This window comes from Silene latifolia, chromosome X (genome assembly GCF_048544455.1).
Source record: "Silene latifolia isolate original U9 population chromosome X, ASM4854445v1, whole genome shotgun sequence".
Lineage (NCBI taxonomy): Eukaryota > Viridiplantae > Streptophyta > Magnoliopsida > Caryophyllales > Caryophyllaceae > Silene > Silene latifolia.
The window spans coordinates 239296154-239320850 of NC_133537.1; the positions used below are offsets into that span (position 1 = coordinate 239296154).

General features: G+C 37.2%; 1 non-coding gene across 1 annotated transcript; it reads left to right on the forward strand.

Annotated features, from left to right (window-relative positions):
- The first annotated feature begins 14194 nt into the window (after positions 1 to 14194).
- On the forward strand, positions 14195 to 14300 carry LOC141624846 (small nucleolar RNA R71). Its single transcript, XR_012534650.1, has one exon. It is a non-coding gene; the product is annotated as a small nucleolar RNA R71 (small nucleolar RNA).
- Positions 14301 to 24697: the final 10397 nt, after the last annotated feature.

Genomic DNA, 24697 nt, shown 5'->3' on the forward strand with positions numbered 1-24697 from the left:
ACTAAAAGAGAGAAGACCAAGAAGGAATTCAAACAAGTCATGATGGCATCGTGTTGGGGAGATCTTGATACAGAAGATGACGAAGAGTCTGAAGATGAAGAAGTTGCTCATCTATGATTAAGCAACGTCAGTATTGACCTAATCTTCGACAATGATGACGCCAGCAAAGGCTCAACCTCAGAATTGTGCTTTCTAGGAGAATCTAATGGTGAAGACGAAGAGGTAAGCTATCTTGAACTTAAGAAAGGAGTAAAACAATTGTCTAAAAGTACCTTAATAGAATTTTTTGAGAAAACCCTTGATCGATGTCATGAACAAAGTCTTGAGTTAAAAGATCTAAGAGAGGAAATTCTGGATATTGCTGAAGAGAATCAAGTTCTAAAAGCTAAGGCAAAAAGATATGCTAAAGTTATGGCTAATACAGCTACAACTTCAGATTCTGCCAAAGCTGGGAAGAAAACTCTTGAGTCTAAAGTTATAGCTAATGAAGCTATAACCTCAGAGTTGAAACTCAACATTAAACATCTCGAAGCAAAGGTTATAGCTAATGAAGCCAAAACCCTAGAATTGAGAAAGGTTAATGAACTTCTTAAATCTAAAGCTATAGCTAAAGAAGCTATGGTTTCAGATCAAAGTAAGGAAATTGATTCTCTTACACAGCAATTAAAAGAATCTAAAACTCAAATGACTAATATTAAGAAACAACACTCAGATGTCGTGTTTATTCTTAACAAGAGATTTCAAGACTTTCGGGATAACTTTAGAAAAGAAAATGATGTTGACCATTCTAAATGTCATGAAGAAATTAAGTCTTTGAAAGAATTACTTCTACATGCTAGGAAGGTTCATGATAAATGGGAAGGTAGTACAAGTGTCCTAAACTTCTTAACTGAGCAATCTGACACAATATGAAAATGGGTTTAGGACATGAGTGCTATGGTCGTAGAGATCACTCTAAATGTAAATCAACCCCTTCTGAACGAGACTTCAGAAAATGCAAATATGCTGATTTACCTGAATATATGATTTGCAATTATTGTGGTCATACGGGTCATGTTCTAGAGAATTGTGTTAAACATATGAAAGACTTAAATGAATGCACTAAATTTCTAAAAGCTTCTAATGTTTCAGAAAACAAAAGTCTTACTCCTGAACAAGAACGTGATGAAGTTAGAAATAATAATTTTTGATGGTTCTATGATATGAGCTTTGACTATGCAAAGAAGACTAATGAACCTAAGAATCATTACCCCAAGAAACCTAAGAGACCTCAACCAATAAAATAGCCTGAAAGACCTAGAGAGTCTCATAAGCCTAGGACACCTCCAAAACAATCCTATCCATCGTCCAAAAGAAAGATAATTAGGAAAGTATGGGTTAGGAAATACCTTGTTCATAAAGTGACTAATAATAAAGGACCCAACCTAGTTTGGGTACCTAAAAGTTGTCTTTAAATGATTTTGCAGGTTCTGGTAAAAGAAAACAATCAATGGTACCTTGACAGTGGATGCTCAAGGCACATGACTGGAGATAAGAATGTATTTCTTTCATTAGGGCCCTTTGATGGAGGTAAAGTTACTTTTGGTGATGATAAGAAAGGAAAGGTTGTTGGTATTGGTAAAATTGGTATATCTCCTTCTCATGCTATTGACGATGTTTATCTAGTTAGAGGACTCAAGTATAACCTACTTAGTATCTCCCAATTATGTGACAAGGGAAATAAAATTATTTTTCATTCAGATACTTGTCGTATTATAATTGAAGGAACAAGTAGAGTAATCTTAAAAGGTCAACATAAAAGGAATGTCTATATGATTGATTTGAATGCTATTCCTACTAATTCCTTCACGTGCATGAAAGCTAATTTAGATGATCCTTTCTTATGGCACAAAAGATTTGGTTACATTAGTTCTCCTATTTTGAATAAACTTAAGCGATGGGACTTGGTTGAAGGGTTACCTAAAATCAAGTTTGATCAAGAGAAGATATGTAACACGTATGCCCATTGCAAGCATATGAGATCGTCCTTTAAGCCCAAGAGAGTGGTTAGCATAAATCAAGCCCTAGAACTCACACATATGGATCTATGTGACCCAATTAAGGTAAGAAGTATAGGCGGATCCAGGTGTGTCTTCGTTCTAGTTGATGACTACTCAAGGTATGTATGGCCTATATTTTTGCATTCCAAAGATGAGACTTTTGATGAGTTTGTTTGTCTTATGAAACTCATTCAAAATAAATATAAAACTAATCTTGTCTCTATTCGTACGGATCATGGCACCGAATTTCCTAATCAAGCTTTCATAAAATATTGTAGAGCTAATGGTGTAGGACATAATTTTTCTGCACCAAGAACTCCACAACAAAACGGTGTCGTTGAATGTATGAATAGAACTTTGGAAATATGGCTCGCACTATGCTTTTATGTAGTAGCTTACCTCGTAATTTTTGGGCTGGGGCTATTAGTACTACATGCAATATACACAACCGTGCCATGATTAGACCTATTTTAAAGAAAACCTTATGAACTTCTTAGGAGTCGAAAACCTAGTATTTCTCATTTACGTTGTTTTAGAAGTAAATGTTTTGTTCACAACAATGGAAAAAATTGGTTAAGTAAGTTTGACCCCAGAAGTGATGAGGCTATTTTCATTGGTTATTCTGATCATAGTAAAGCATAAAAGATTTTTAATAAAAGAACCTTGTGCATCGAGGAAAGTGTTCATGTTATTTTTGATGAAAATAATGTGTTTGATAAATCTGAACAGGATGAGGAAGAAGATATGAACGAACCTGATTTCCGTCTTTCTAGAGATGATCCTACAGAGCTGGATGAAGAAGATAAAGAAATTGAAGGCACAAATGATGAACGTGGAGATCCTTCAAATAAAAAGGGAAAGAGAGCTGAGACTATAGTTGATGATACTATAACCTCCTCTTAAAACAAGAATTCGGAAACTGAAGTTATAACTGATGAAGCTATAACTTCAAATCCAAACCAAGTTATAGAATCTAGGGTTATTCCTGATTCTACTATAACCCCAGGATTGAACTCAGGGAGAACAATTCTTGGCACCCAATCATTTGAAGAAGGTGAGCCTAGTTCAAGTGATAATGATGTGCCTCCAGTTTCTAAGAAATAGAAATATAAAGTTTCTCATCCCATGGAGAACATTCTTGGAAATATAAGGAAAGATGTTCAAACACGTAGGGGTTTAAACAACTTTTGCTCCTTCTACTTCTTTCTCTCCACCATCGAACCTACCAATGTCAAAGAAGCTCTTGCTGAACCAGATTGGATTGTCGCTATGCAAGAAGAGCTTCAACAGTTCGAACGGAATAAAGTTTGGCACTTAGTTCCGAGACCTAATGATCGATCTGTTATTGGCACCAGATGGGTGTTCATAAACAAGCTGGATGACACAGGAGTTATTGTGCGAAATAAGGCTAGATTGGTTGTACAAGGTTACAATCAACAAGAACGGATTGATTATGACGAGACCTTCGCTCCCGTTGCTCGTCTTGAAGCTATTAGATTATTAATAGCTTGAAGCTCACAAAGGAATGAAATGATTTTAAATGGACGTTAATACTGCATTTCTTAACGGTTATTTGAAAGAAGAAGTCTTTGTAGAGCAACCCCCAGGGTTTCTGGATAGCATGTTTCAGAACAACGTTTATAAATTAGATAAAGCTTTATATGGTTTGAAACAAGATCTAGGGCTTGGTACGACATATTGTCTAAATTTTTACTTGAAAGCAATTTTAAGAGACGATCGGTCGACAAGACCCTGTTCCTAAAATCCAAGGGTTCAGATTTATTAGTTGTACAAATTTACGTTGGTGATATTATTTTTGGATCAACAAATAATTGGTTGTGTAAGTATTTTTCAGATTTGATGACCTCGGAATTCGAAATGAGTATGATAGGAGAACTCAAGTTCTTCCTAGGACTTCAAATCCAACAAACAAGTGAAGGAATTATGATTCACCAACAAAAATACATCAAAGAGCTAATCAAGAAATTTTATATGGAGAACTCTCATCCAAAGGCCACTCCTATGGTCACAGATAAGAAGTTAACCAAAGACGAAGATGGTAAGTCTATTGATGAAACGACTTATCGAGGTATGATTGGCTCACTTCTTTATTTAACTGCAAGTCGTCCAGATATTATGTTTAGTGTATGCGTATGTGCTCGATTTTAATTGTGCCCTAAAGAATCGCGTATGAAAGCAGTTAAGAGAATCTTGAGGTATTTAATTGGTAAATCCAAATTATATCTGTGGTATCCTCTTGAGTAGAATTTCGATCTCATAGGGTATTCAGATGCAGATTATGCACGTTGTTAACTTGATAGAAAAAGTAACTCTGGCATAGTTACGTTTGTTGGACCATGTATTATAACGCGGGGGTCAAAGAAGCAAAATTTAGTTGCCTTATCGACTGCTGAAGCCGAATATATTGTTGCTGCCTTGGTATGTTCTCAACTTTTATGGCTTAAGCAAGAATTATCTGATTATGGTGTGAACGTTGGATGCATTCCTATTTTATGCGATAACACGAGTGCTATTTTAATCTCTAAGAACCCAGAGCAGCACTCGCGTACTAAGCATATAGATATTAGACACCATTTCTTACGAGACCAAGTAGAAAAGGGGAATTTAAAACTTCAATTTTGTAGTACTGAAAAACAATGGGCTGACATTTTGACAAAGGCGTTGGCCAGAGAACGTTTTGAGACTTTGCGGTTAGAAATTTGTTTAATCGGTGGCACCTAAACTATCATAAATATTTCCTAACCGTATGACTGACTAGTTAAGACGAGATTGTATGTCTTTGTTCGTATTTTCCGCTACAAGTATATTCTTGTATAGTATTTTATTATTTTGATGAGAATATTCCGTTTGGTAGTCTGCTATATTTTGTGTTGTATACAAACCATAATTTTCATCACTTATACATTCCAAGGTTTAGAGCTTCATAAACCAATGACATTCATGATTGGTTTCATTTAGGATGTGAGTAGTACTCCTTAACATCAAATTGCATAAGCATGAAATTTGCCTCTTATTACCTGTATACACTCGGGTTTGTGGTGGTAACACATGTGGAGAGGCGACCCTTCCTTTACATTTTACCCACTAACCTCACAACAGCCAAATTTGCCTCGTTTTAAACCATTTATTCAACTACATTCCATATGGCCTACCCTTGTCAAGCTTGTCTTGTTGGTAAGTTTGGAAGTTTTGTTGTGGTCAATTTTGTTGCTTTTGTGATGGATATTGGAAATAAGGAAGAAAAAGATGGTCTACAAAAAAATGTGTAAAAAAAAAAGGAGAAAAATGATATAAAAGATGGAAAAGCAGAAATCTCTTATTACTCCTATTCTTATCATTTCCATATTCCTTGAGGAGAAGTACTTGTTGATGTGAGTGATTGGTCAGACTATATTTTTCGGTTACTTGTCGTTAGGAGCACCTAGACCAAAACAATATTTATAACTTTACAAACTACTCTACTATTAGAAAAGAGGTAAGTAAAGGTCGGATCCCAAGGGACGGGTATTGATGTAGGATTTTCGATTGCAAGTAGTGGTGTCTAAGGGTGTCATAATTTGGGTTGAGATAAGAAGATCACTAGATTAAATAACAATGTAAATGAACAAGCAAGATGATTAAGATGAGATGTAAACAATTGATTAAATGCACTAGGGTGTCATGAGTTCACAGGGGATTCATGGGAATTGATCATACAAACATATTCTCAAATTATAAGCAAGCAATTATTGTTGTGATAGGATCGAGTTGGTCTATATCTTATAATCCTAGGAAGGTTTGGGTCCCGGAGCCGAATCGATTAGATTGTACAACACCTACAAGTCGACTTAATCCTCCCTACTCAACTATATGCATGGTCTAATGAGACTCGAGTTGGTTTATGTCTTACAAGTCTCATTGAAAAGGTAAGTGATGGGTAAAAAATGCAAGGATTCATAGGCTCGCATTTCATCAAACATAACATGTGCATAAGTTGAGATCACAACAAGCAAGCAAATAAATTATGTGAACATATTAGATTAAGCGTGAATCATCCCCCATGTTGGTTTTCCCTAATTCCCCATTAACCCTAGTTAAGGAAACTACTCACTCATTATCAAGTTTAACATGCTAACAAGGTTGTCAATCATATTAACAAAGCAAAACATGATGAATAAATGAAGATGATTAACAATAATTAAAAAGGGATTAAGAGAATTATAACTAATGATGATTCCAAAATAATAAGCAAAGAATAATAGAAGTACTTGATGAATGATTGGAAGGTTGTCAATCCTCCAAATAAAACCCAAATAATCTTCAATTACCCAAAATAAATGATGAACAATAGATAAATTAAGGAAATGAGATTTGTATTAATGCCTAATTAAAAGCCTTTTACAAGATTAAAGAGAGATTAGAAGAACATAAATTATACTCCCTCCTATTCCGAATAACTGTCCCATTTGCCATTTCCGTCTATTCACATAACTGTCCCATTTGCCATATTTGGACATTCTTTTTTACTTTCCTACCCTTGCTCTTTTCTTTATTTACTACCCCAACCACCCCTAAACCATCATATTCAATACTTTTCATTATTTAACTCTTATATTCTTACCCCCTATACAATACTTTTCATTATTTTAACTCCATTTCTTAATTTTCGTGCCATTGTCCAAATGGGACAGTTATTCGGAATAGAAGGGAGTATTAAGGATTGATTATCATCTAATTATTACAATGGAGTATTTATAGTGGGGATTAGGTATATAAATTAGGGTTATTAAGGGCTTAAATGACGATTAAAACCCTTAAGAAAAGTTGAGGAAATGCTCCTCTCGAAGAAAGATGCGAGTCTCCTTTTTGCTAGTCTTTCACAAATATGCGCATCCCGAGTAGAACAAGGAGAAGGCGTGCTGTACTCGATGACAATCCGAGCGGCCAAGGGGTCGGGACGAGCGGATTGTGGGAGTTGGACAAGCGAACTGGAGGGTTGGACGCTTGGATTGCGGAGATGTTAGACGAGCGGATTGGCTGGAGGGACGCTCGGATTGTGGCGGTTGGACGAGCGTCCCGATGCTGCGACGGGCGGATTCTAGTTCAGCAAGCTTTTTCTTCTTTTCTTCTTTTCTTCTTCCAACAATCCTCAAGGATTTTATCGGAGATGCAAGGATCGTCTTCATCATTGCCCATTATTTACAAAGGCCTTATAGTCTTGTCTTCACTTTGATGCTTGGTCATTAGATTCGATCAATTTAGCTCCATTTTGCCATTAAAATGCAAGGTTTGCACTCCTCTCCTACCAAGGAAACAAAACCTCAAAGAATATGCAAAACAAAGGACTAAAGATAGTAAATGACCCAATTATGCACTAAAAAGCATAGGAACGAGGCTAATTCGGGGACTAAATATGCTCAAATATTGGGCACATCAAATATCCCCAAACCGAACCTTTGCTCGTCCCGAGTAAAGAGGTGACAAAAACTAGGACCCTTATTTAAACTATCCTACTAATATAACTGATATGAGACAATTAGTAGGTCTCACTCCGCCCCTTCAACTCACAACAAGACAACCATGAGGTAGGATGCCTTCTTGTAAGGCAAGGTAGGTCTTGCCAAAATAGTGATGCATGCAAGCATTAAAGCACACAAAGTCAAGTAATGGATGCATCTACAAAAGAATAGCCACTTTCCTCATCTAAGTGGCGGAAATTATCCAAAGGAGAAACAATTCAAGGGTACACACTCCATTATAGATATGGTTTCTTCAAACTACTAAGCCTCGAAGGATACCAATAAATCACCTCCAAGTTGTGTCAAGCTAGGGTACCTTTGTCCTCAATCGTTAAATGCTTTTGTCAAGAGTAGACTCCCTATGGTGTTAGAAACACTGGAGGATCGCGGAATTCCCCTTCTTGCCTAGACAAGAAGAAGAGTCGTCCCCTCTCTACCATGCACAAAAGTGGATACGATGGAAAGGGATCAATAGAATTTGAGTTTCATATGGGAGTTTGCTTTTTGTTGTTGTTTTTCCCCTCAATTTCTTGTGGCATATAACATTTAAGAACACTTTCTTTTTGCCATTTCTTTTGATGTTTGGCATTTCAATACTTGACAATTTCAACTTTTCTTTGTATTTCTTTTGAACATTTTCAAAGTCACCCCATTTGTAGGGAGGGTGCTTATATTTGAAGCATTAGGAGTCTATTTTGCTCCTCTTTTCTTTTGATGCAACTACAAACTTTTTGACTTATCATTTCATTTATTTAATTCAAATTTGAACAATTTTTTGTGCCCATTCCCTTTGATGACAAAATGTGGTAGAATATGGATGATGGTTGCATGGTTTCAAGGGTCACCTTGGAATAAATGGTAGCCAAGGAGTTATCACACCACAAGGTACTCTTGACTAGGCTTTAATCCATGGGTCAAAAGATACTAGCATGACACATCCTAGGGTGTTATACAAGTATTCTAACAAGCAAAGTCTTAAGAAGAAAAAGCATCTACAAGGGCCTTATATATACTTGTCAAACTTCCCAAATAGACGTTTTCGCAAAATTTTCCTAAATGCAACTACATGCCACGATGCAAGTAACATTTATACATCCTAATGCATATGCTTATACCAACTAGTATGCCAAATAATCTAAATGCAATCCTAAATTCACATTATTTTTACCGCAACAATCAAAATAAAGCCACATAGTCATTAACATAAACAGGAAAAAGGAGATTGGAAAGATCATACCATGCAGCCTTCAATATGCTCATGTCTCGGATGTGGCGTAGTCAATCAATGTGAACAAGGATAAACAAACACAATATATACAAACAATATATACAAGGCTACACTACAAAGGAAATGAACTTATTTTTGGATTTTTAAATTTTTAAATTTTTTTTGTATTTTGTTTTAATGAAATTAAAGGACATATTTTTGTATTTTTCAAAATTTTTAATTTTTGTTTTAAAAAAGGTCAAGTTAGAATTTCCCATCCCCACACTAGTATGGGCAATGTCCTCAATGGCCAATACGATAGGAAATTATGCAATTTATATGAATATGCTTGATTTCTAAGCTTAATGGAAATGATATATAAACAAGAGTAAATGCAAACTAAGCTATGCTATATGATGCATGGTTTTTGTTATGGTGGAGAGCATAATTTAGATTAGCTCCCAATGCATATGCATAAACTTCCCCAAACCAAAATAGACACTATTTCTAAAGTCAAAAATTTTAGGGGAGTTCATGCACACGAAATGCAATGCATGAAACTAAAATTTGTCATTTTGGATTTTGAAAGTTGGGAACAATAAAAATGAACACCTTAATGAAGCCAAGGTGTTAGTCCTCTAATGTTGCTAGGACTCCACAAAATGATCAAGATAAAATAAGAACAAGAGAAGTAGACAAACCATAAAGGAGGTGTAAGAATGTAGGAGCCTCCAAAAGTTTGCTAGTCCTCACCCATTGTGTCATCATCATCATCTTCTTCCTCACTTTCCTCTTCTTCTTGAACTTCTTCATCTTCACCTTCTTGGTCGCCACTCTCATCAACAACCATCTCATCTGCACCCGGTCTACCACTACTAGAAGTGCTAGGAAAGAATACCTCCTTATCCGCCCAACTAGGCAAAGGACAAGATGGATCGAGAAGTCCTTGCCTAGCAAGATGTAAGAGGGGCGGATATTGGGCCTTGTAAGCATCAAATCTATCATTAAACGCTTGTTTATGCATTTCCTTCATTAGTAGAGTTAAGTAATCATTTCCCGCCTTGGCATTTTCGGGGTTGAACTCGTGGTATTCAAATGGATAAGGTGGGGTGATAATGGAGGAGGAGGGCTCGGCAACTTCTTCCCCTTGGTGTTGAATGATGTATTCGGACTCTTCGGAGAGTGGGAGAAGGTAGTTCGGTCTATGAACATTCAATCGGCAAATTTTGCTAGGCAAAGTGAAGGATCTAGCTTCATTTGTCAACCACCCAAATTTGTTGTCAAGAGTATCATTCTTGACCCATTTAAACTTTAGAATCATGGTGGGCAAATCCATAAGATGGCCTCCTTTTACCGGTGCATAAGTGTTGTTCTTGTTGAAATCCCGGTTAAAATGCTTAGCCAAATAGGTAACTAATCCTCCATTGGCAATAAAGGCCGTGCCTTCTTTGCCACAATCAACATTAAGCCATCGATCAACCAAAAGTCGTAAAGCATTGTATGGCTTAGTAAATTCTCTTCCAATGTTCAAAGCTGACTCAAGAAGGATAAAATCAAGTTTGGTAAGATGGTTTGTGCCATTTCTAGCTATCAAAGTATTCCCAATGACCTTATGCCATACTCTAATGCTCGGATTGTAGATTAAGAGAGCACGACAATCATGAAAACGTGTGAATTTCCTTCCTGAAATTGCCATTCAAAGAGGAGCGGGGTCATACTTGGTAGGCATTTTTGTAAATTTCGCACTATCACTAAGGCCAAATATCTTACCCAATTCGTCATAAGATAATCATCTATCAACATTTTCAAGACGAAACTCAATAATGGTTCGGGTCTCCACCTTTGTGACTTTCAAAGAGCTCAAAAACTCTAAGGTGATGGAGGAGTATGTCAATTCTTGCATTGTAAACAATTTACTCAACACCATAGACTCAAAAAAGGTCTTAGTTTGCTCAAGGAAACCCAATTTTGACAATGCATCTTCACATATGAACTTAGTAGGCATGATAGTTTTCTTAGAAAAGGAAATAAATTTCTTCCTTGGGAGTCGGAAGTGAAGATTACCTCCGGATAGTCGGCTAATTGTTCAATGACCGGAGTGATAGAAGTAGTAGCTTCCATAGGAGCATTTTGTTCTTGAATCTCCAACCTTGCCTCATGGACTACCAATGCCTTTGATGTTTGCTTATCAAGAAGGGCTTGTTGCGTCTTAGAAAGGGTCTTCTTTTGGGGTGCCTTGTTTCCACCTTTTGTTCTTGCCATACTCCTTTGCTTAGTTACACCAATGAAAGACTAAAATCATCAATTTTTAGTAATGCCTTAATCGATTTAGGATGAATGAAAGTTGCCTTGTATCCCAAAAATCGGTTAAAAACTTGAAGATTTTGGTGTTTGGATCACTTGTTGATGCTAAAGGAGTGATTAATTTTTTGTTTTGAGGAAGTTTGGATTTGATTTGGTAGATTTTGGTTGAGGAATTTGGTTTTTGTTGATGGAGAGGATGAGGGTTTTGGGGTTTTGGGGTTTTGGGTAGTGTTTGTGTTTTAAAAGAATGAAAATGAATGGGAAAGGAGGTTTTAAAAAGACCCGTTGGCTTTTGAAATGCAGAGGGAGAAGAGCGGACCTAGTGTCGAGATGCTCGGATTCTTCAAAAATTGGGTTCAGGTAAAGACGCCATGGGACGAGCGGATTGCGGGAAAGACGAGCGGATTCCTTGGCTGAGACGAGCGTCTTTGGCTCAGGACGCTCGGATTCCTATCCAGTGAAAAATCCCAAATTTTGGCAGTAAAAAGACGAGCGTCTTTCCTGTTGGACGACCGTCCTGATTGAGATGAGCGGTTTCCTGGCTTGGACGCTCGGATTCTCAGTCAGACCCAAAATATATTTTCTGCAGCTTCACAAGACGAGCGTCTTATGACTTGGATGCTCGGGTTCTTTCAGGACGAGCGGATTGTTTCTGTGGATGCTCGGATTCTTCCTTGACCACACGGATTCAGGTCCATCCGTGGGTGCTTCGTAACCCGTGTCAATTCATTCTTCAATTCTCGTGTTCTTCATTGTAGGGGCACTACAAAGGCATGAATAGCCTAGGCAATTGATATCCCCACATTAAGGTAAAGCACTACACATCAATAAACTCATAAGTCCCTCCCTCACTTCTCTCAAAATGATGAAAATCTTGATCAAGGCATAAAAATGTAAATCCAAAGATGACAAAAATGCAATACAATAATTGAAATGCAAGTTAGGGAGTTAGAATATTTACAAATGCTGGTTTAGAGAGGACTCCACCAAACTCTCATCCAATGTGAGATGTCAAGGGGGCATGTTCAAGGTGTTGTTGATGTTACTCAACACCTTGAAAAAGTAGTCGAAAGCTTGCTCATTATCATGATAAAGATCCTCTATAGACCTTTGCATTTGTTGTTCTCCATGATGGTCTTGGGTCATAGCATTACCAATATAGGGATTGAATATCCCTTTGAACTCATTATCCCAAAGACCGCATACTTCGTCTACTTGATCACTAAAAATGTCTTGAGTTGATAAAGACAACTCTCCTTGTTTCTTGTCTTGGCAAATGAGGCCTTCTTCTTCACTTGTCATGGGTGAGCTTTTCAATCTCTTATTGTTGCAATTTCCTTGCTCTTTTGATGGAGCATCATCCACTTTCTTTTCCATTGAAATTCCAACTTCTTCCTATCATCTTTCCGGCTATAGTTATCAACCATAAAACATGGCTCATCCAATCGGGGAGCTCTCATAGTCTTGTCAAGATTGAAAGTGATGGTTTCATCTCCCACTTCAAGGGTGAGCTCTCCATGCTTCACATCGATCACCGCTCCCGCGGTGTGCAAGAATGGTCTTCCTAAGATAATAGGAATGTTGGAGTCTTCTTCCATGTCAACAATAACGAAATCCACCGGGATGAAGAATTTCCTAATTCTCACGAGAACATCTTCCCATGCCCCTAAAGGTGTCTTTGTTGATCTATCCGCCATTTGAAGCTTGATGTTGGTGCATTTGAGTTCTCCCATTCCTAGCCTCTTGCTAACCAAATATGGCATGACACTAACACTTGCTCCAAGGTCACATAACGCTTTGTTGATTGTAGTGTCACCAATAGTGCATGGAATGGAGAAACTTCCCGGATCCTTGAGCTTTGGAGGTGAACTCCCTTGAAGAATAGCACTACTTACTTTAGTGAAAGGAATAGTCTCAAGCTTTCGGATTGATTTCTTCTTTGTAAGAATATCCTTCATATACTTTGCATAGGCCGGAACGTGACTGATTAATTCCGTGAATGGAATAGAGACTTCTAAACTCTTCATAATCTCTATGAATTTTCCAAGTTGATCATCAAACTTAGGCTTAGCTTGACGAATTGGAAAAGGAAGTCTAATCACAATGGGTTCCTTCTCTTTGGCCTTTACTTCATTCTTCTTTGAAACTTCTTGATTGTTGGGTTCTTCTTCCCTAGAGTTTTGAACAACTCTTTCCTTGTCACTAGTCTCCACAATGTCATCCTCAACTTGCTTCTTTGGCTCTTCATATCTTGTACCACTCCTCAAGTGGATGGCACCAACCGATTCATGTCTTGGGGGATTAATTTGAGGTGGTAATTGCCCCTTTTGTCTTTGAGAGCTCGAAGATGCTAATTGAGTCATTTGGGTTTCCAACATTTTTGTGTGGGCTAGGATGTTGTCGATGGTGATATCTTTTGCTTGGCTATCTTTTTGCATTTGAGTGAAAAACTCTTGTTGATTCTTTTGCATTTGGAGGACCGCTTTTTGAACATCAAAACCTTGGTCATTTTGTTGATTGTATGGAGTTTGGTTTTGGTAACCTTGATTTTGGTTGTAAAAGGGTCTTTGATTTTGGTTTCTCATTGGAGGTGGAGTATATGTTGGTTGAGGGTTTTGAACATTTTGGCTTTTTTATGAGAGATTTGGATGGAATTTGGTGTTTTCATTGTAATAGTTGGAATAAGGGGTACCACTCTTGTATGCTTGAAAAGCATTCACTTGCTCACTTGTTCCCCTACATTCACTTTGGTCAAAGTTCCAAAATTCTCACATATTCCACTTGGAATTGACGAAGATGCCACCATGGCATTAACATGTTGCTTTGGTAATTTTGAGGCTTCTTCAAGTTTAGCCATAGCCTTCTCAAACTTCAAGTTGATGGTATCAATATGAGCACTAAGTTGAGCACCCAATTGAGTAATAGAGTCCACTTCATGCTTTCCTCCTCTAGTAGCCTTTCGAGGTCTACTATATTGTGAGTTATGGACCGTCATTTCCTCAATCTTGTTCCAAGTTTGATTATCGTCAACTTCGGTGAACATACCATTTGATCCCATGTTGAGAATATTTCGGGAGTCTTCATAAAGACCATTCCGAAATTGTTGTACCAAGAACCACTCGCTAAGTCCATGATGAGGACATGAGCGACAAGTTCCTTTGAATCGCTCCCAAGCTTATACAAAGATTCTTCGTCCCTTTGCTTAAAACCCGTGATTTGAGCTCTTAGCATGTTAGTCTTTTCCGGAGGGTAGAACTTTTTGTAGAAAGCAAGAGCCAATTTCTTCCAAGAGTCAATACCAAGAGTAGCCTTATCAAGGCTTTTTAACCATTGTTTCGCGATACTAATTAGAGAAAAAGGAAATAGACCCATCGAATTTGGTCTAGATTCACTCCGGTTTGTGAAATCGCATCACAATAGTCACAAAAAGTCTCCATGTGAGAATGAGAGTCTTCACTAGACATCCCCCCAAATTGGCTTCTTTCGACTAATTGGATAAATGTGGATTTTACAATAAAATTTCCGGTCAAGTGTTGTGGTGTGGGAGTACCATTGGGTAGGTTCTCCTCGGTTGGTACGGAATGTGATGAAAACTTAGGCATTGTGGGTTGATTGTGTGGTTGATTTTGTGTTGGGTTCTCATCACCTTCTCTTGCAAAAGGGTTGATGAACTCAATAGTATTTGGTTGAATATCTACAACCCCACCAATACCTCTCAAAGTATTTCTAGCAAGTCTTCTATTGGTTGTTAAAGTTCTCTCGATTTCGTGATCAATGGGTAACAAGTTACCTTGTGATCTTCTAGACATGCAAAATATCAAACAACTCGAAAAAAAATTAGAACAAACCTTGAGGAGTTTTACTTCCCCAGGGTAAAGAAAGACACAACTAATAACAATCAAAGAAACTCAAATCAAGTTAACACCGTCCCCGGCAACGGCGCCATTTTTGGTCGGACTATATTTTTCTGTTACTTGTCGTTAGGAGCACCTAAACCAAAAAAATATTTATAACTTCACAAACTAATCTAGTATTAGTAAAGAGGTAAGTAAAGGTCGGATCCCAAGGGACGGGTATTGATGTAGGATTTTCGATTGCAAGTAGTGGTGTCTAAGGGTGTCACAATTTGGGTTGAGATAAGAAGTTCACTAGACTAAATAACAATGTAATTGAACAAGCAAGATGATTAAGATGAGATGTAAACAATTGATTAAAAGCACTAGGGTGTCATGGGTTCATAGGGAATTCATGGGAATTGATCATACAACCATATTCTCAAATTATAAGCAAGCAATTATTATTGTGATAGGATCGAGTTGGTTTATATCTTACAATCCTAGGAAGGATTGGGTCCTAGAGCCAAATCGATTAAATTGTACAACACCTACAAGTCGACTTAATCCTCCTTACTCAACTATATGCATGGTCTAATTAGACTCGAGTTGGTTTATGTCTTACAAGTCTCATTGAAAAGGTAAGTAATAGGTAAAAAATGCAAGGATTCATAGGCTCGCATTTCATCAAACATAACATGTGCATAAGTTGAGATCACAACAAGCAAGCAAATAAATTATGTGAACATATTAGATTAAGCATGCATCATCCCCCATGTTGGTTTCCCCTAATTCCCCATTAACCCTAGTTAAGGAAACTACTCACTCATTATCAAGTTTAACATGCTAACAAGGTTGTCAATCATATTAACAAAGCAAAACATGATGAATAAATGAAGATGATTAACAATAATTAAAAAGGGATTAAGAGAATTATAACTAATGATGATTCCAAAATAATAAGCAAAGAATAATAGAAGTACTTAATGAATGATTGGAAGGTTGTCAATCCTCCAAATAAACCCCAAATAATCTTCAATTACCCAAAATAAATGACGAACAATAGAGAAATTAAGGAAATGAGATATGTATTAATGCCTAATTAAAAGTTGATTACAAGATTAAAGAGAGATTAGAAGAACATAAATTATATTAAGGATTGATTATCATCTAATTAGTACAATGGGGTATTTATAATGGGGATTAGGTACATAAATTAGGGTTACTAAGGGCTTAAATGACGATTAAGACCCTTAAGAAAAGTTGAGGAAATGCTCCTCTCGAAGAAAGATGCGAGTCTCCTTTTTGCTAGTCTTTCAGAAATATGCGCATCTCGAGTAGAACAAGGAGAAGGCGTGCTGTACTAGATGAATATCCGAGCGGCCAAGGGGTCAGGACGAGTGGATTGTGGGAGTTGGACGAGCGGACTGGAGGGTTGGACGCTCGGATTGCGGAGATGTTGGACGAGCGGATTGGCTGGAGGGACACTCGGATTGTGGAGGTTGGATGAGCGTCTCGATGCTGCGACGGGCGGATTCTAGTTCAGCAAGCTTTTTCTTCTTTTCTTCTTTTCTTCTTCCAACAATCCTCAAGGATTTTGTCGGAGATGCAGGGACCGTCTTCATCATTGCCCATTATTTACAAAGGCCTTCTAGTCTTGTCTTAACTTTGATGCTTGGTCATTAGATTCGATCAATTTAGCTCCATTTTGCCATTAAAATGCAAGGTTTGCACTCCTCTCCTACCAAGGAAACAAAACCTCAAAGAATATGCAAAACAATGGACTAAAGATAGTCAATGACCCAATTATGAACTAAAAAGCATAGGAACGAGGCTAATTCGGGGACTAAATATGCTCAAATATTGGTCACATCAGTGATTTTGGGGCATACTTGGCATGGTGTATCATCTTTCATGTTGGATTGGAAAGTGGAATATGGCTACTTTTGGTTATGATCGGTGCTAGCTTGGCTTTTACCTCCACATATTCAAATTATTTTGCCCCTTCTTACCCAATTAACTCACCTCACATTACTATGTAAGTCCACGACATGTGTTTTGGACCTCGCTTGGTTGGAGTGTATATGTACGGTCGCTAGAGATATCTATCATGTTAGAATGCATGCATGCTTCTGTAGGTCGTAGTAAGGTGAGTGACTAATTTCCTTCTCTCCTACTAAATCTGTAATCAACTTGGTTTGTATTACACACTTTATATTTAGGGCTTACTTATGTTGAATTTGTTCTTATGCTATAATATGTGATTTGATTAAATATATCTTTCTTGCCTCGGTTGATATCATTCTAGTCGTTTTATGTCTGTTCTCGTCTTTTCGATGGTGTCAAGAGGGGAAAGAAATGACCATGATTTAGTATCTGCCAAAGCTTGCTCCTTGTCAAGACCTTTTATAACAACCCGACCCACCACTGTCGTAACACAACCCAATAAGATGGGTGTGCACTTTTGGGCCAGTTATTTGTCCTCACTTAAGCCCAAAAGCACAAGGCCTTGTTACTAAGTAGTGGGTGGAATCCCTTATAAACATATCACAACCTCCTCAATTCCCCGATGTGTGACAACCTTACTCTCTATAACTTGGGGTGTTACAATCTCCCCCACTTAAAGACCACAACGTCCTCGTTGTGCCTCCAACTTGACCGCAGCCAAGCCCAGAATCCTCTCCCGCTAGGTGTGTGACCCGGGTACTCCCGACCACGGGCTCATCACACGGTCGTAGGGTCGCTCTGATACCATTTATAACAACTCGACCCGCCACCGTCGTAACACAATCCCAATAAGATGAGATTTGTACCTTTGAGCCCAATATTTGTCCTCACTTAAGCCCAAAAGCACAAGGCCTTGTTACTAAGTAGTGGGTGGAATCCCTTATAAACATATCACAACCTCCTCAATTCCCCGATGTGTGACAACCTTACTCTCTATAACTTGGGGTGTTACAATCGATTATTCCTATTGTTTGATATTCCGAACTTCGAGGACAAAGTTTATTTTTAGGGGGAAGGAATGTAATACTACGAATGTTTTGAGTTATTGTTGTGTTACCTTGTGATAAGATTGGTATGATTGATAATCGTAAATGGATGATTGTGTTGGATGGTGCTTAGTCAGGAGGATGTTTATAAATGTTGTAGTAGTAGTTGTGGGCGAACTTCGGGACGAAGTTCATTTTAAGGGGGGAAGACTATAATACCCCGTATTTAGTAATAATTTATGAGAATGATTTGTGTAGTTTAAATAATTAATTAACGACATTCTAATTACAAGTAATATGTTAATTAGATAATTAAAGAAGTAAGCGAGTCGGGAATTGAGCTTAGCTATTAATAAGGCCTTGGGCCGTGTGGTATGATTGTGTGGACATGTTTTATTGGCTTAGTACGAGTAGTAGTCGGGAATTGTTTCGGAATTTAATAATGATATTAGTAAGGAGAATAATAATAAGTAAAGGTAATAATATTAATATTAATAATCTTAGTAATATTGGTGTTATAATAAAATTAATAAATGAAGTATGTGGTAATCCTATTTATGGAAAGGTTAATATAATTTATAATATTAGTAATAATATAATTTATAATAGTAATAATAATTGTATAATTGTAATAAGGCAACGATTTTCTAATTGGTATCTTATACAACCTAAACATAGACTATAAATACGTAATAAATCTGAACACAATTCATAAAAGAAGGAGGAAGAGATCTAAAAGAGAGTAGAAGAGAATTAAGGAAGAGAAAAACAAGGAATTAACTTTTATTATCGCCTCAAGGTAATACTTTAAACCGTTTCATGTATACACTTTGATTTGCTATAACTTGTAATCTAGACCACCATAGATCAGGCCGTAAGTACCGTTGTGACCGTGGGACACCAGGGATTGGCCATGACCCACTGTTGACCACCAGGGACCTCGGGAAAGGGGCTTTTCAGGCGAGTTTCGAGGGGTGGTTGTGTTGCGGGTTTTGTATTGTTTTGAACCTTTTTCAGTCGTGGCTGACCTAGGGTTGGCTAGGGTTGGTACCATGGTGGTGAGTCGACCATGTTAGGTGGAATAGGGTGGCCGGAGGTGGTGCTCGGTACGGTGGTGGCCGGAAAACACGCGATATGGCACGGTATTGCTAAACACGTTTGAACCGTTGTAGACACAATTACTTTGACTTGTTAGACTCGAACTGGGGTTCGCTGGGTTCATGGTCATTAGTCGAGCCATGGGATGGTGTTAATGGTGGTTTGCGTGGTGATTTAGTGTGGTTGTTCACTGGAATCTCGCATAAAGCAGGGGAAACAGGGGAGGAGGTATTGCCGTTGTTGTTGTTGGTTTTAGGGAGTTGTGGTGGTGGTGCAGACAGTTCGAGGGAACGGTAGGGACACCCTTGGAACCACCGTGAGTCAGTGGTGACGATGGTGGCGGCCAGAGGTGGTATGTTGCCGTGTGGTGTTGATGGTAGCGGGTTAGAATAAGTGTCGGGTTTTCGGTATTAGTAGTTTCGTTGTAGTGTTTAGGGCGAGGTTGTGTGGTCTGTTCTGGGCGGTTTTACTGGTGGTTATTGGTGGTCGGGTTACGTCGTGGAGTAGGCTAGAGGTGGCAGGTTTGGGTGGTGAGGATGGTGGCTAGGGGTGTCGGATATTGGCGGGTTTAGAAGGGTTGTCAAACACGATTTTGTCGTGTAATATGGAGTATGTGGGTTTGTGTTTTACGGCTTATTTGGGTAAATGGGTTTGGTTTTATTGTTTATTAAGACGGGTTTATTTTGGTATGTTTGGTGACGGGTTTTAAGTGGGTAATTCGGGTGACTCGGGTTCGTTTCATAAGCAGGTTTTTAATATCGCAACCTTTAATCATTATAATAAATAAATAATTATTTTGAATAATTAAATAAAGGGAATAAATAAATAAAAAATTAATTGAATTGAATTATAATATTTTGATTAGGTGACGGTTGTGAAGAATTATAATCGGATCGGATTGCTTTATTTATTGGATTGCATAATTGGGTGATTAATTGGAGTATTCGCTTGCCAAGTAGGATAACTACTCAACTCGTTTTCTGTTGCGGGATTGAATGGATGCGTAAATTATTATTTTTGGATTATTGTGGTTATTTATTATTGGATTGGATTATTCGTATTAGCATACTATTTTATCGGTTATCCTCAGTCTCGAACTGAGACGACATTTGTGCTTATATTGTGGGACATGAGATTGTTATGATATTATCCTCAGTCTCGGACTGGGACGACAATGAGTTATGAGATTATCCTCAGTCTCGGACTGGGACGACATTTGTGCTTATCCCCGGGCCAGGAGTTGGCGGGACGACGGTGTGGTGGAGCCTCGGTCACGGATCGGGACGACTAGTGTGGTTATGATGGGAATTGGTAGTGGTATTTATTCGACGTGTTTACATCTGTTAGTTTGTATATTTAATGTTGTGTGATTATCCTACTCAACCTCGTAGTTGACAGTGTATTCGTGAACACCTGCGGTGAACCATTTTATGGGGAGCAGTTTTGACAGGTACTAAAGATTAGCTGACTTAGGAGCAATGGGATGAGAGCTCGACTTGGACCGTAGTTGAAGTCTAGATCACATAGAATAATTATATCACTTTATTTATTTCCGATGCAAGTTGTAATAATTTATATTAAGTTTTAGTTGGTTAATTTGTAATAAACATGTATTCACTAAAGTTTTAATTTAAAGTACCTTGGTTTGTTGTAATTTGTTATTCACTACCTCGGGAAACCGAGATGGTAACACTCTCATTTACTTGGGATGTCTAGCTAAAGACTTCTGGATAAATGGGGGTGTTACACCTTTAATCTCTTCGGGTCCTTAGTTGTTATAACTTTGAACACAAATGTTTGGACCTTGCATTCTACGAACTATAATTCGATAGCATTAAGTTGAGGGAGAACTAGAACCTTAGTCACAAATCATAGGAGACTTGCCATCATCAGAAGAGGGGAATTTGTTGGACCATATAGCTATATAGGTTTATGTTTTGATGATGACAAGAGTGTATAAATTGTATATACTTGTTGCTCGTAATTGTTTGTTAGTCTTTATAGATTGGACTTGATTACAATTTAGCAATATGATGATTTGTGATCCAAATCAATTCAAGTAAACAAGCTAAGTTCCCGAGTAAAGCTACTGGTTGATCAAGTTCATATTTAAGAAGATTTCATGATCAAGTAGCAAAGTCAACGATCAAGTTTGAAGATTATGTTCTCAAGCATTGATCAAGTGAAGCTCAAGATGAAGAGCTCAAGATAAACTCAAGATGAAGAGCTTATGATCAAGATGGAAGAGATGAACCTCATACTGAAGATCTCCAGGAAGATTAGCTAGTATAGGTCATCATTCGATAATGGTAATTTTAGAAGTAATTTTGACAAGTAATGTTATAGCTGTTTTAGTTATAACTTTACTAGTTGAACTCAAAGTTATAGATGATTCTACTATAACTTTGAGTTGCAATGTAAAGAACACGGTTTTTATGTTTTTAAAATTTTTTTTCTAAGCTTAAATCATAAACTCTTTAAAGAAAAGTGTATTTATAGTAGAATGAGATTTAGGGTTTTATTAGATTGAATGGGTAGACGATTTCCCTTATTAATTGGCTAATGTCCATATAACAACTTATGAGTTGTTCTTTGGTGGCCATCTAAGGTTTTCGAAATATCAATATCTAAACCCTAATTTCATTATCCACAACCTAATATCTTAACTAGGGTTTCACACATAAGGAAGTGGGCTTATGAGTCGTTTCCTCTTATGCACAAAATCCCTTATGCAAGATTAGGATTAGATTAAATCTTCAAGATAATATTTAATTAGAGATTTGTAATCTCTTTATATTATTAAATTTATTCTTTCTCATCTTCTAAGATATTATGGCATTAAAATTATAAGGATAAGATTAAGTAAATCTCAAAGATAATATTTTTTAGGAGATATATTATCTCCTTAAATTATTTGAATTATTCTTTCCTATCTTATAAGATTTTATTGCTGTAAAATTAGGAGAATAAGATTGCTCTCTTGTCTAACATTCCACGCATGGATTGGACGACACTCTAGGGTTTCGTGGAAAACCTAGATCTCTCATCTACTATAAATACAACACTTATTCATTCCTTCAAATTACTTTTCAACCTTGAGCTTTAAAATATCCTTGCAAACAAATTAAGTTTATCATTATTTTGCAATCGAAAATTGTTTTGAAAAGTCATGTTGTTCTTTATTGCAATTACTTTTGAAATTACGTTATTGGATAATAGTGCTTCATATTGTTTCTTACTCGTTCAATTGTGTGAACATTAGAAGAACAATCAAGTACTTTCTTATTAACGTAAGTTAGTCAAATCGAGTATTTAACGATACTCAAATTGAGTTACAACTACAGTTAGTTGTACGAGTGGGTTGATAATTTTGTAATCCATAGAAATGTACTAAAGTTATTAATCGGGAAAAGTGGACATAGGCTTCGTTGTGTGAAGCTAAACCACTTCAAAAATCCGTGTGTCCTTTGCATCTCTTTATTTCGTTTCGTTTTGTTCATTTCCATTTCACGTACAATCGAGTTAGTTGAATTTAATCAAGAAATTCATATTAACTACTACATACACGCTCCCCCCTGTTGACTATTTCGGATCGATAGACTCTTCAGATGGTTAGTATTGTAGATCTAGGGTTAGAAGGAGAGAGAGAGAGAGAGAGAGAGAGAGAGAGAGAGAGAGAGAGAGAGAGAGAGAGAAGAGGTTGTGTGGGAGGATGTGGTGGTGGGCTCGGGTTGGAGGGAGGTTAGAGGTTCGGTTTAGGTGGTGGCGCGTTGAGGGTGGTAAGCAGTGGTGGGGTCGGGTGGTGAGCAGTGGTGAGAGGTCGGCCGTCGGAGAAAGAGGGAATGAGGGTGAGGGAGGCAGATCTGGTGGGTGGTCAGGTGGCCGTGGGTTGGCCGTGGGATTTGGTGTTTTTTTTTTTTTTTGGTTTGTGTGGTTTTATGAGAGGAAGTGGGAGAGAGAGAGAGAGAGAGAGAGAGAGAGAGAGAGAGAGAGAGAGAGAGAGAGAGAGAGAGAGAGAGAGAGAGAGGGAATTATGATAATTGGAGGAGGATGAATGATTAGTGAGGTAGATAATTGAGTTGAGGACCCAATTAGAGAATATGAATTTGTGGCCATTCATTGGGATGTAATCTCATCCCTCCATTCCCTTCATCCAAAGGCCTTTATAATGACTTAGGGACTCTTAAGATATGATGGACTTACTAGAACTCCTCACACACATACACACACACACACACACTCTCTCTCTCTCTCTCTCTCTCTCTCTCTCTCTCTCTCTCTCTCTCATATATATACATATATATATATATAATTAGGATCACATGAGTCCACCCTATCTTTTTAAGTCCATGAGTCCATGATACAATATCACCCGTTATATTAATACAATATCACAATTTATACTTAAAAAAAAATATTTTTTCGAAAAATTATTTTTTGATATTTTTTTTTTTTTTTTTTTTTGTAAGCTGTGATATTGTTTAGTATAACGTGTGATATTGTTTTGTAAATTTCGTGATATTGTTTTCTGTCACCTACATGGAACAAAAGCGGTATTCCTAGGACGGATATGCCCGTCTTAAGAGAAACAAATTAATGTTGGAATTACTCAGCCCTTACCTTTTTTGTGGGATTAATTGTCAATGATCTCCTCGGTAACTAGAAATTGAACTGTCAAAAAAGTCTATCAGCAGTACATATAAAGTCACAGAACAGTCCTCTATTGGTCTCTTCCTATATCAGATAAAGAGCAGTACTTACACAACACTAACACAACATTTTTGCATATGAGCATGCCAGGAATTCCGCCTACCCTTTCTCACTAGCCTCTTTAATTCATACACCAGACTTTGAGGCCTTTCGGTTATCACAACCCATCTAAACACTTATTCCAGGAGAGAATCTCTTCGACTCCATGCTGATCATAATGAAGCTTCCCTCTACGATCAACAATTTTCCGAATATAATTAAGGTGCTTTCGTTCAGCTACCCTGTTATAGAAATATCTTGAACTGCAATCGTCCTCGTTCGGCTGTCCTGTTATAGAGAGCAATAGAACATAATGAATATTCTTAACTTAACCAAAATTTGATGATTCGGGTTTTCTAACAACTCAATTTTTCAATGAAAAGATGTTACTGATGAGTGACTGAGATATGATGATGGCATTTTGTGTACATTACATTAAAAAGAAGTGAATTAAGTGTTTCAGTTATTTAAAGTAGTAAAAGAGTTGTTTTCCTTAACTACATCAGCAACAAGATTCGTGATATTGTATGATGCAAGTTGTGATACTGTTTCGTGTAATCTGTGATATTGTACAACTTACACTAAAAAAATCGGAAAAAAAAAAATTTCGAAAAAAAAAATATATTCGTGATATTGTTATGTATAGGGCGTGATACATTTGGTTCGACTCATGGACTCAAATATATAGATGGACTCACCGGATCTTGATATATATATATATATATATATATATATATATATATATATATATATATATATATATATATATATATATATATATATATATATATATAGAGAGAGAGAGAGAGAGAGAGAGAGAGAGAGAATTTTCAGTGTTATTTTTATGTTCTCATACTTCTCTGATGTGTGATTTTCTTACCTTTTATTTTATTTTATTTTTTTATGTTACCACCTGCTATTCCAGTTTTTTTTTTTTTTTTTTATTTATTTCAGT